At 40.2% G+C, this 13,739-nt stretch overlaps 1 protein-coding gene across 2 annotated transcripts in view; it reads left to right on the forward strand.

Annotated features, from left to right (window-relative positions):
• The window catches only part of GSK3B (glycogen synthase kinase 3 beta), a 153,040-nt gene that overhangs the window by 44,283 nt on the left and 95,018 nt on the right, over nt 1-13,739 (forward strand). The gene's annotated exons all lie outside the window — the stretch shown is intronic.

Below are 13,739 nucleotides of genomic sequence, written 5' to 3' on the forward strand. Positions count from 1 at the left end.
GATACTGCCTCTGGCTTGGGAAGTTCCCAAGCCACCTGTAGCTGGGGGGTGGGAGAGTGTGCTGGGATAGCTGTCCCTGCAAGCTTGTCCTGTTTTATATTCTTCCTTGAATTGCTGCTCTAAGAGATGGGAAAATGGGATAGATGAACCTGTGCCTTCTCTCTTATGTGCTTCCTTTATCTTCATAGATACCATATTTGAGTATCTTTTGTCTATCTGAGCCTTTCTAATAAAGGAATTGTATTCCTCAAAGTGCTTTGTTAGTTACTGTCTTCTGAGCCAGGTAAATAAACCCTTGTCTGCAGAAGAACATTAGACTGCTGCTCTGTCTTTACTTTCTTCTGAGATGGATGTCTGTATTTTTGCATTGAAAGTAGCCTCCTTACCTGGACCAATATAAAGTGTTGCCATTATTTTCCAGTATTATCAGCAGTAGAGAAATAATAGGCTCTATTACCACCTTCTAGAAATGAGAATCTTTTGCATGTACCCACAGTCTTGGCTTCATAATGCCTGGTTTATCTTGCTTGAGATTCCTAGGATGAGGGTATATGTAAGAAGAGAAGGAAGAGCTAGCAGTGTTCAGACCTCAGTCTGTTTTCCCTCAAAGACAGTCAGGCTTCTAATTAAGAAAACTTGCTGCACTGCTGGCGAGAAAGTCTTGGGTGCTTTCAAAACCTGCATAGATTTGGAACAGCAGCCCTTGAAAAAACCTCCACTTCTGGATAGGTATGCAACTTTTGTAGGCATAGATAAATGTTTAATTTCTCAAGATTTGCTCTAATGTTTTTAGGCTTATTTTCTACTTAGTATCACTTAGTTTCTTCTTAATCATATCTTCAAAAATGATACTCTTTGTGTGGCATGGAAACTGGCAGAATTTGGAGAAGTCTGTTTTTGACAGGTTTTTTTGTTTGGGTTTGTTTATTTTTCCTGCATAATTGAGAGGAGGCTGTGCTAAAACAGTGCTGCTTTCCTCTCCCTGTTTCCAGATACCTGTGTCTCTCTTAGGATTTCAAGCTCCAGCAGTCTTCCTTAAACCGTTACAGGAACAGTTTTGAGAATTTCAGCTACATGTGTAGAGATTGTCCCCGAAAGCCTTGGCCTGCCCATGTGCTGGCAGAAAGGAATTGAATCCCCAGATGTCTGGGCTCATTCTTACGAGGAGAAATATTCCTTTTGTTCATGTTTTTCTTTGTGGAGAAAACCAATTCCCATTGTGTAGGATTTTGTTTCAGTAAAATCTGTATATTGCAATAAAATATTTGGAAACATATTCTGTACTTTGAATTACATTATTGTCCTTTTCACTGGGGAAAAAAAAGTCTTATTGAAGTAGGTGTATTGTTTCTGAGAGAGGAAAAATAAATTTATTAATGGGTTTAAGAAGTCTTAGGAGAAAATAATATTTTATTAGCTAAAGTATGCATTTTAAGGCTCTGGCTTTAACTGCCTGCTTCCATCTCCTTCCTCTGCCAGCCTGAGCGCTTGCATTGCAGTGGAGTGAATCAGGGCAGGGAGTTCTGTTCCTCCAGATGCAGTTCTGATCCCACTCAGCCTCTGATAGCAGCTGTTTGATACCTGGTACCAGTGCAAAGCTGTGTCAGGGCACAAGGAGGGATGGGAGGATCAGCACCGCCCTTCTGAAGGCAGCCTCCTTGGCAGGGCTGCAGCTCTGCCATGGCCTTGAGTCAAAGGGTGTGGCTTTAGGTTACACAAAGCATGGTTTACCTGGGAGCATGGGCAGTAAGGAACAGTCTCGTTCGCTGTTCTTCCCCTTGTCAGACCTAACAACTGCCTGTCTTCAAGATGAGTTGGTTCAGCTTGCTGATGTGAGGCTTGTTTTATTTCGGAGATGGATTAGTTTGTCAGATCAGTAAGCTAAACTGACTCATCCACAGGCTACAGGATTGCCAGATCTGCCACAGCAGGAGCATGAAGGTGGGAAGACCATCCTTTTTGGCAGTAGCCCCCACCCTGATCAGATTATATATAATGTGAAAATGAGCTGTAGTTTCTCTGGTTACCTTAAATAGCTTTAGACATGTCCAACGCTCAGTTGTCTTGCTCTTCTTGCCCTACTACTATTATTACTTTAAAAATAAATAAATAAAAAGCAACACTTGCCAACGATGAAAAGCTTACACACCTAGCTTCTAAAATGCTGTCTCATCTGTAATAAGAGCTCCTTCACCAAGATAGCTATTCCTGCCGTGGAGAATAGCTGCGTGGCACTGATGGCATGCCTGCCATTTCTTAATGTTAACTGAAATAATGCTCTCCTTGAATTCAAAACCATCTTTAACCTAAACTGTCTTGTTCTATTTCTGTGCAATTCTGTGGTGTAATCTAAAGCAGTAACTTGGGACAGACATGGAGGCTGTGTAGTCTCTTAGAGCTGGTCTGTGTTCTGCATTATGAATTGAACAGTGTAACACAACTTGATTTTGCTCTATGTAGAAATGGCTGCAATGCCCCTTTCACTCTCAGAATGGTGTTCAATCACAGGTCATGGTTTATCATAGGGATTCAGAGCTACTACTCACTTTCTGACTTTTTTTTTTTTCCCCCCCACTGTATTTTCCACCCGAGGGGGATGTTGGTTCAGAACAGCTGGCAATTTTCTTACTCCTCCAACGTTAAAAGATAGGCATCAAATAAATGTCCGTTTATAACTAGCTTCATCTGTCTGTCTTGTTGGATTTTGGCTGCTGTATCAGAATCCAGACAATCTCTTTCTCACTGTGATTTAGCTCTCAGTCTAATTCACTCTAGGTTGGACTGTAGGTCTGTGATGCTGTTTCTTGGTCTTACAGGGAGTAGCATGACAGTTACACACTATATTTCTGTCCTGTGTTCTTTGAAGTTGGAGAGTGAGAAAACATACCAAGTCCTAGTAGGGCAGAAACTGTTTGTGGGGTACTTGGCAGAAGGGAGAAATTGCAAAGCAAAATGGAGAGTCCTCCTGTGTCCTGGAGAATAGAAAAATGTATCAGAACCCAGGACTCTGCCTGGGGGGAGAACTTGGTCCTATGCCCTCCCAGGAAAACTCTACAGGTTCAAGTGGCTGTTACTGTTCATTGCACCTGGGTTTTCAAGGCCACCTATGTTACTGATAAATGCAGAAATTGCTCTCTTTTAGACAAAAATGTTGAGGTTTGAGAGTGCAGCATCGTGACAAGGATGAGATGCTGTGACGGGTAATTGCAGCAGTGCAAGAGAAGGGACCCTGCCAAGGAGACTTCAGCAGATGTGGTACTACACACTTCTGCCCTGCTCCTTCCTCCCTAGCTCTATGGCCTGGTTGGGGTTGCAGAGGCCACAGAGAACTACCCAGAGGCTCTGCCAGCCTGGGCTGCTTGAGGTGATGGTGACAAGTGCTTCATGCGTTTGGAAAGCTCGTTTGGGGGCTCTCTCTGTCCAGTGTTAATCTGATAGTAGTACTGCTCCAGATTATCTTCTCTGTTTGAATCTGTTCTTGCTTCTGCTTTTTCTCTTTTTAGTATGGTTATGATATTCTAGGGGTTTTTTGGCGCTGGGGTATTTTTATTCCCCCCCTTCCATCTCTTTGTTGTTCCTTTCCTTCACTTTTTTTCTTTGTCTATTTACTTTTAGGTCTTTTCTTTCTTCATTTCTTCCTTTCTCCTCAAATAACTGTGGCACTTTCCTGAAACAACTGGCCATTATACTGTTTCCTCTGTGGGCTGTACTGTCTCAGCCTAGGTCTGTCTGTCTGCTCTTTAGGCTGGGCTGCAGGCGTGCCGGGGCAGGAGCTGGCTCTTATTCCCAATGCTGTGCCTAGCGCAGTGGGTCCCTATTCACACTTGATGCTTAAGCACTGCTGTAATAAACACAATTGAAAGATTTCTTATTTAAACTAGAGTAGAAGAATGGAGACTCCCTCTAAGATGTCTAAAGATGTTCTTAATTTGTGCGTGGTGGAGAGGTCTTGGCAACTTGCAGCTACTGCAGGTGGCTGTTCTGTGGGTTTTGCTTAATGGTACAGTCTTGTGCATTAGAAACCTTTTAGTGGATACTGAGAGAGAATGAAAAGGGAAAAAAAACCAGCGATGATCCCTGTTCTCAGAGATGTACTTTTGGCCAGGTGACATTGTGTACATGTAACTGGATTCAAAAACTAACAAATGCAGTTAAAACTGAGGCAGGGAGGTCTCCAGCAAGTAGACAGCCTACTGAAGTGGTTTATGAGAAACTACTTTAGTGAAGGATTTATAGATCATACCAGGTATTTTGATGAGAAGATTGTAGGCTTTCTAGGAATTCCCCAAATGTGCTGCTTATCATTTGTTAGTCTTAAAGGGGAGGAAGGCTTGGAGTGTCCAACAGTGCTTTTAAAGTATTCGCGTCCGTAGGTGCCCAGTGATGGATTTATATCAGCCTTGCAAGAAGATGCTGATAGACTCGTTGAGGGTCAACTGTTGAATGGCACAAACAAGTGGGTAAATACGATCTGTTTGTAACTTGGGGTTCTCCAGTGCCCTGTCAGGGCTCAGTTGCAGGGGTTTTATAAGTTATTACCTGTCAGCTGAACTGCTATAGTTGTCTTTGGCACATGTTTGCTAAATCATGTTCCCTGATGATGTAAGAGGGAAGGACAACTAAAGGAAACTTCAAATAAGAAATCATAGTACTGTATAGGCTGAATTTCTCAGCTAGCAATTAACTTGGAGCTATATAGAAAAGGAGATACTGTTGAAGCCACAGCCTCGTGCTAAAATGATGTTGTCATGCTGTTTCTGCTCATTCCCTGTCTCTGTCCTTGTCTGTTGTGCTGCGTTTAATCTGTAAGGTCTTTGAGGCAAGAATGACCTGACCTGAGATTATAAAAACAAATGCTGTTATGATTGTTTCAGTACTTGCTTCCTAATCTGTGGAATTGCCTTATCTAAATTTAAAGTTGATTTATATAGCTAAATAACCTTTGTGGGGTGGGTTTGTCTGCATGTGGGTGGGGAGAGAGGAGAACAGAAAGAGTGCCTACTAAAAATAACTTGTTAATAAGCATGAGACTGCTTATGAAACCCCACCGGCAGCCAGTGTTTAAATTACCTTAATTGTATGTTTGTTTGGTGTTTTTTGTGTTTTTTTTTTTTTTCCAAAGCAGAAATTCAGGTTTAAGTGTTCTGGTGAATATTTTGTTTAGTCCCAGAAAAAGATTTCTTTTAATGGTGCTCCCTAGGGTAATAGGGCAGGATTTTTTTTCCCCCACCTTAGTGTTAACTGCAGCTTGAAAAAGCTTTCTTGCTTAGAAGTTCACTGTGTTGCTCTCTGTTTGCCATGGCAGAAAGAGTACTCAAAGCAAGCTGAGAGAGATGGTTAATACAAGCCTTAGATGTGCCTCAGAAAGGTGTGGGCACCACCTTATGCAGTCAAGGTGTTAGTAAGATGGATCCTTTCTTCAGATACTGCAAGTAAACATCCCTTTTGGGTTCAGCTGCTTAGTTTATAAATCAGTGGGATGGTAACCTGCTGGGATTTTGTGGTGGCTGTTTAAGTAGCTGGCTGTTGGAATCCCATCTGCCATAGTTGGCTCCAGGAGGTCATCTGATGGACAGTGTGATAGGCATCTGGGCTAGATCAACAGGGCTCTTCCCATCCTTTTTCCTCATGTGTTTTTGTTTTGTGTTTTAAATTGTTCAGAGTCAAGCTTAAGCTGGGGTCACCTAGCACAACTGTGTGGTCAATGTGCTGTGCTTGCTTTGGCTTCCTTAGTTAAGATCTAAAAGCCTGTAGAAAGTCAGTGCCTTAGAGCTTCATGTGACCTTGTAGTGGACATTTTAACAAACATGTTGAGGTTTTGGGACCTGCTAGGTACCCTGTTCATTTTTTAAAGGCTTACTTACAGTCTTCAGCATTAAGCTTTCAAAAAGAGAGAACTGAATGCCCCCTCCAAAAAACTATGATTACCTCTAAAGGAGGGAGACTTAAAGCTCTGGTGGCATTGGAATGAATGAACTGAGATGCAATAAATCCAGATGCTGTTTCTTCAGTCGAATTTTAGGATTTTTTTTTTCTAACAGATAAACAATAGGAAAAAATAAAGTCTCTGCATCTTGATGTAATCTGTGTTTATTATATCAAATATAGACATATGAGTCATGTCATTACTTGTCACACTTTCCTGGAAATATATTTAGTTTCTTTTTTCTTTGTGACATACTGACCTCAAAAAGTCATGAAGACAGAGGTCAGTTGAGTTACACACTATTTCATTTTTATAATAAAATTATATTGCCTTTCTGAACTGTTACTCTTATTTCCTAGTAATGGTATAGGGGTTTTTTTACCAGACAAGTCAGTCACTGCAATTGTGATTACTTTTTACTCCTTTTTCTACTTGTTTCCTGCATAGCACTTAGTGCTTTGAATTTGTATTGCCATTTTAAAAGCTGTTGAGCAAAATGCAGAGGTACCAGCAGTTTTCTTGGGTTACAGGTTTTGCCTCCTGGAAGATTTTGAAATTGATTGATATCTAAAGTTGGTGCAAATGGAATGAATATTTTTTTTTTTTTTCTTCCTTTGTGTCCACCTAGAGGCAATGGTAACTTTGATTTTAAGGTGGAGTGTTTTTAAAAGCCTTTTACCTTAGTGGTCTTTGGCTTGGCAGTTGTTGCTTAAATTTGGCCTGATTATTTGTTTCTGCATTGAACCTAACAAGTGAATTGACATGTAGTTAACTGTGACTATTATTTGATCATTAACAATAAAGACAAAAAATGGCTGCTTCACCTTTGCATCATTTATCACTTTACTATGTTGTTGTTTCAACTGAATGCAACATACTTGGTGTTGAGCTAGGACACCTTTGTATTAGTGCTGAGTAGAAAAAAATGGTTTATGTAGATAGTGGAACTTTCCTGACCTTCATAAGATCCAGCCAGTCATTACATTCATCCTGTGCAGGCTTTCTTATTTCAAGTCTAGTAGTTGCAGTTCAACTATACTGTATGCTTTAGAAAATATTCCAATCAAAAATAAAAATCTGTGTTGCAAAAATAACCTTGAGTTTTTTAGAAAAAATAATTTCCTTACTAATTTTGTCCACCCACAGTTCTGTCCCAAACTTCTGCAATTTCTATTTCTAGTCATTATGTGCAGTATCTTAGCCACCTGCGGATCAGAGCCCTCTCTGAAATGTCTGTTCCTTAAACGGGTAGCTTTTAGATTCAATCCTTCAGCTTTTTCTCTTTCACTTAAATTGTTTGAGCTCTTAAAGTCTCTCAATGTATTTTTTTTCTAACCTTACAATGTCTGTGGTTTCTTTCTGAATCTCTAGTGTTTTGAGTCATCACTCCTGAATTTTAGCTATCAGGAGTGGGTACACTCTTCCAGTAGCTGTTGCATGGATGCCAAATAGGAAAGTTGGTGTGGGTTTGGTTTTTTGTTTCCTGGCTGATGTTTCCCATCTCAGGAGTGCTTTAGGTCTCAGTAGCAATGTTGTGCTTAGGCACTTCTGCGTCTGCCAGGATGCTTTGCAAGTCAGAGTTGATGACTCCACTTTTTGGATGGCTTAACTTGGTTTGGCTGTATGGCCTATCGCCTTGGCTCCTGGATCCCTCCACCCAGTTTGTGCCTGGGTTACGAAGAGAGGCCAGCTGCTTTTTCACTGATCTCTACCCTGCACATAACTCTCTAAATCTTGTGACTGAGAACTTCATAGCTTTTCTTTCAGGTTGTTGATAAAAGTAGTAAGTGTGAGGCCAAAATTAATGCTGGTGGGGCCTTCTACTATATTTTATTAGATCATAGTTACATTGAAGCTTCTGGGCTACTGTATTATAATTTGATTAATAATCACATTTCTTTCTGTATATGTGTTTCTTCATTAATTTACTATGTGGTAACAAGTGAGAAACCCTACATAAGTCAGTGTTTTTGCTGCATCAATGTTTATTTTCCCTCTCTTTTTCCAAATGAACCTATAATCTCTTTAACAATATGGAGTCTAACAGTCCAGTTATTAAACCACTTTATTGCTTCTTTATACGTTATCACAGTAGCTGCTATGGTACTTAATCTGACATTGTTGTTAAAATTACAGGATCATATGGATCATCCCATCCACCTTTTAAATTCTTGGAGCGTTCTGATTCCTTTCAAAACCCCACATCACTTCTCAGACTTCTTAGCTAGCACGTCCAAAATCTTTGGATACAAATCATGAGATTCTTTTCATCTTAAGTAATGTCTGATGGCCACTCTTTTATTGCAGTATTCAGTTACAGTCAAGAAGTCAGATGACATTTCCTGTTCTAAAACAAGTGTGTGTATATGTATATATTTAGTGAATGTTTCTGCCTTCTCTGGGTGATGATTGGCACACTTAAAGGCTTTTGTTCAGTGCTTGACCTGAGCTATTTTTGAAATTTCAAGGAATCTTTTTGTTTGGGGTAAATTTAACAAACAGAATGCATTGTGTTTTGTTAGACTTCCTTCTTCGATTCCCTGATTTTTTTTCTGATTTGCTCCTAGAACGTTCACTTCGATCTTCTACTGTCTCCCACTAGGTAATACTCATGCAGTTCACTGATGAAGAAAGGAAGCTGTGCAGTAAAACAGTTCATCAATACCGTTTTTATGCTTTCTCCCCTGTACTGGCTCATAATTATTAGCATTTTGTGAAATAAACCTTTTAAAAGTGTAGTAGGGAAAATAATTAGAAAAATGTCATCTAGCACTGATTTCTACTGCTGACAGCATATTGCCTCAAGCATATGTTGCTCACACTGAAGACTCTCAGAGCAGCTGACGACCTCCTTCCTTCACATGCCATTAACAGATATCTAAGAAGCCAGGTGTTTTATTTCATAGCCTGATTTGATGGTTGGCATCAGATCCTAGCAGATAACTTTTCTTGTGCTTTCTATTAAGACATTTGTTTCACAAAGTATTCCAATCTTTTGACCTTTGCAATGACTGAAAAAAGCCAATGCAGTTCTGATTGATTTCCATCCCCTCCTGATCACTCGTTTCTCTATAGATAGTCATGTCAGCTGCTGCTTGTAACCTATTGAAATTGGCAAGGGCTACACCCAGCAGTATAGGGTTTCTGCGGAAGTGACTTGTTGACTTATTGAACATTGAGCAAATTAAGATGAAAGAGGGTGCAGAAGCCTTACACTTGGGAAGGGGAGTAGTCCATAGGCGGTGACACTGAGAATTAAATCAGATGAGTGAAGATACTTGTATTATGTGGAGACAGACAGCTGCATGACCAGATTTTGTAGAGAGTGTTTGTGGGTCTGTGAGTTGTTGGGGTTTTTTTTAAGGACTTAAAAGTAACATAAGTAACACCTAAAGGGAGGACCTGTGTGCATGCCAGTGAGGAGTAGTGTAGCAATTGGAGGAGGGAAGCAAGAGGTGATAGACAAAGTCAAAAGAAAGAGGAAAAGGGGAAGACTTTGTAGACAGCACCAAGGATTGAGATTGCATTTGAAGTAGGAAGAAAGCAGCTGTAAACATCCTACTAATTCCTTGTTTCTTCCCTTCAACTTTAAAACAGAGGAGGAAGAGGGTGTATATGTAGTTGAAAGAAGAAAGAATCACAGATCTCAGACTGTGTGCATTAACGTGTGTTTGTAGTGCTCAGTGGGAAGCTAAACAGCTGAAGGGATGTAGGGCAGACAAAATTTTGGACTTTCTCCAGGCCCAGTCAATAGAAGGCATAGGGGGAGTTCTGATCAATAGCGAAGGACGTATTTCATGGTCTCTGAGGGCTGCAGTGAGTTTTATTGACTGACAGCTGTGTTTAGGCACTGGCAAAAAGTATGTGTGCGGTACACTTGTAGGATAGTCAGCTTTGAGCTAGTGGTAGGAATCTGTAGCTGGTGAGTTATGTGATGAAATTCTTGTCCAGTAGCAGAATCCCTTGTCTCACCTGGGTAAACATCTGCCACTTTTTTTTTTTGAGATGCATGCCTTTTATTCCCAAACCATATATGTATTTCATTAAAATAATACTGATCCATGTTAATTTTGGTTTAATAGATGAGTTGTATAAACAGAAGATGGAATTGAATATAGTCAACTTCTTTTTGTGTACAAAATTGAATTAATACTTAGCTTGAAAGGGTAAGTGGTCATTTGCATTAGGTAGAATTATTACATGAGCCATCCTAAAATTACACCAAAATACTAGAAAATAGTGCTTTCACTGATGCTGTAATAAACTCTTACAAATGGAGTATGTTCTTTTCTTACCGGATTGTTGAGTATGCTCTGCTTTCAAACCACTGACTTTACCTAATGCTTGAGATTTGTCCCTTACGGTCATCATGTGCTAAAGGTGGAAAGTGAGCTAGAAAGATCAGAGCATTTGGGAATTAAAATGTCTGGATTTTGTCTTCAGTTGCACATCAGACTTCTGGAATAATCTTTCCCTCAAACACCCTTAAATACCATGTCATGAATGTTAAACATCAAAATAGTATGAGGAAATGCTTTAAGGGTTTGCAGGGAACATACCAAGTGCAAATAAAAGTGTATTACAGACTATAGCTATTAATTTTTTTCTTGTGCTTCTGTCCTGGTTGTTATAAAGGTGGCTTAAAATGTGGGTGATGGTTGTACCGTCACATGAATCTTCCTTTTTGTTACAGTAAAGGTAGGTCATGTTGCTGTCGGTCCCAGAAAGCTGCCTCATCTGGACAAAGACTAGTGACTCTCCTGATGAGAGCTGTGCTGTAAGAGCACAGTGTTTTGGTGTTTGATCCGTCCTTCCTTCCTTAGTTTTTCAGTTTAATGTTCTAGTTCTATTGTAGACCTACAATCAAAGGTGCCAGGGTATTATGTGTTTGACAATGCCTGCTTATCCACTGGGGCCACTAAGTCTGACAGTCTGAAACAAAATAAGAGGTGAAAGGGATGAGATGAAAAATGTCTAGGCTTCTCATTAAGACTTGCTGTGGTATAGTGCTTCTTGGTGTTCACTGTTGGGAGTTTCAGTTTGGAGGTACTGAAGATTGCTGGAAAAGGGTGTTTCCTCTCCGCTATCTTTCGTCATGCTGAGGCGGCTAAAACCAGTATTTCCCAGAGCTGTTCAGTGAACTCCTTTACATGCTGTTTGGCTGGCAAGACAACTCTTGCTGTCCAGACAATAAAAACTGGGATAACTGTTCTGAACTGTGTATGGTATTTTGAATATCTGTGTAGTGCAGTGAAGGGCAAAACAGGCTTGTGGCCCCTGGATGCTGCTGTGATACAATACACATTTGTATACTTTGAAAAGCAGTGAGATGTTTTGCTCTTTGAGATCAAAGCTGTCAAAGGTGCAGGGTGAATTTTACCCCTGCAGTCTCTCAGGTTCAACTATTCAGTAATTGAATATAACTGAAACTCTTAACAGGCTTGCTTTTTTTTTTTTTTTTTAAAAAAAAAGGTCGGAGTCCTTACAGTGTCTTGTGGGTGGTTTTGTGAAAGCTGTTATTTATTGGAAGAAGGAAATGGAGAAATATCTAGGAAGCTTAATGTTCTTTAAGGTTCTGGTAAAGAAAGTACTTCTTGGTGTAGCTAATTAAAGTGTCAGTGCTTACATTTTTTGGTACTGAGTATTTTCATAAATAAGTTCAATTAGGAACTGTTTCTCCATGGACTTAAAGGAAAGCATGTAAAGCTGACTGGCTTCTCATCAGAACTCTGGAGAAGTTGGCCAGGTCATTGCAGTGCCACGTTGGGAAGAACCACCTGACATGGCCTGAAATTCAAGGTTTGCTTTTGCGGTTGAGGAGACCTTTAAGCGAATTGAAGCTCTGAAGAGTGTCCTTACAGCGGATCTCTGCACCAAGTACTTCAAATCTGAACCAGTATTGCCAGGGACTTCCCCCCCAGACCCCCCCCCCCAACTGAAGACTTCAGTAGTCTTGATTTTTGGGAAAGCGGGGAATAAACTTCATTAACAGTAATCTTAATACAATGGCCTTGTGACCAAGGGGGGGAAAAAAAAAAAACAAAAAACAAACAAACAAACAAAAAAAGAACAGAAAAACCCCAGAAAATTGAGGAAGTAGGGCATTACTTTTTAAATGAGGCTTGTTGCAGTAAAGCAGATGTCATCTGTTTGTGTGTTGAGTTAGAATGCCAATCATAGAATAATCAGGCAAATAAAATGCAGAGCTGCTATCAGAAATACACTTTCAACTTATTTACTTAAAAAAGGTTTCTTTCTTTTTTCTGGCTTCTTTCCATTTATTTCTTACAGTTATTAGAGGAGGGTGAATTTTCCATGCATCTTTAGTTGTCTTCCATTTATACTTATCTCTCTCTACCTCTGAGTAGATATTCCTCTCTTTTAATTTTTCCTCTCCCCCTCCCCCATTTTCTCTTCAAATGTGTAAATCTGCACCTCACCTTCTTGTAAATATTTTGTGGAAGGGCTATACCTACTGTGTATTGTTTGGCAAGTAATTGGCACTCTTAGCACTAATGTGCTTTATTTATTTTTAATTGGTTCATTTGTTTCATGGAGCAGTTGGATGCATAAAAGCAAACAATTTGTAAGAACCTAAAAGGCAACATAAGAGATGACTAACAGTTAATGTGGATTTTTCAGGAGCAAATCATGCCAAGCCAACCTACTTTTCTTCTGGATCTTGCAGGTACAAAAGAAGTAGTAGTAGATGAGTGTATCTTGACTGAAGTTTTCAAATGAATTTTCTTATAAGAAGCCTAGGAAAACAATGGACTGCTGGAAATGCTCCAAAATGGTTTGGTTATTTTGCTTGAGCATAACAAAAGGTTCAGGGTAAAATTAGGATGACATATTTAATGGGTGTTGGCAGAGTTTTTAAGCAATCTCACAGGATCACTGGTTTTCACCAATTTGTTAGATAAACTTCATGTAGCATCATGAAAGGGATTTCCTTCTGGTGGTGATTCTGTGCTTGAAGGATGTGTCAGGCAGGCAAAAGAGCCTTAGGTAACCTTGGATGTAGTTCAGTCAGGGCATAATGCAGACTTATTAGGCTTTGATAAGAGTAATCAGGTGTGTAAGTGGAAAGTGAACAAGGATTGGACAGGCGGCACCTCTGCAGAGGAGAGTTTGGTACACAAACTGATCATGAGTCAACCAGGTTGCAGCATTGCACAAGCTGCAAACATTGTGCTGGGCTGTACAAACAAGTGTGGTGTAAGTCAGGCATGAGAAGTCACCAGCACGCTGGGTGGAGCTTCCTCTGCAGGGTCTGGTTTTGGGTACTGTACCTGCAAGATTTTTAGCAGTGAGGGGGGAGCTCCCTGAAAGAGAAATAATTTCTCCATCGTGGTAACTTCTTTTGCAAGAACCCCTCAGATGTTTGAAAAGGGTAGTGAGGGAGAAAGAGGGCAGGGGGGAGCTGTGCCATTTTCCTATGCCTTCTGGGGGTGGAACAAGGAATGATTTGCCTAAAGTGTACTAAAGGTGATCTTAGCTACATGTTAGAAAAATCTTTCTAAGTGCATGAGTAGGGAAGGATGGGAAGAGACTCTCTGGGGAAGCTGTGGAAGGAAGGTTTCTTAATAAGCAGATATGATAAGCAGTTTCTGTAGACTTGCAGAGTGACTGCGGTGGATCAGCAGATTCTGTTTTTTCTTGCAGCCTTATTCGATTCTGTAACCTGAGCCATTGTAACCGAAGGGCAATAAATGCCTAGCGTGTGCTTGCAAAATACCTAAAACTTTGGTCCTATTGCAAACAAAATCAGACTTTGAACAAGGGGAAGCACTGCTAGTGACAACAGTGGTGC

Source organism: Athene noctua, chromosome 1 (assembly GCF_965140245.1).
Source record: "Athene noctua chromosome 1, bAthNoc1.hap1.1, whole genome shotgun sequence".
Classification (NCBI taxonomy): domain Eukaryota; kingdom Metazoa; phylum Chordata; class Aves; order Strigiformes; family Strigidae; genus Athene; species Athene noctua.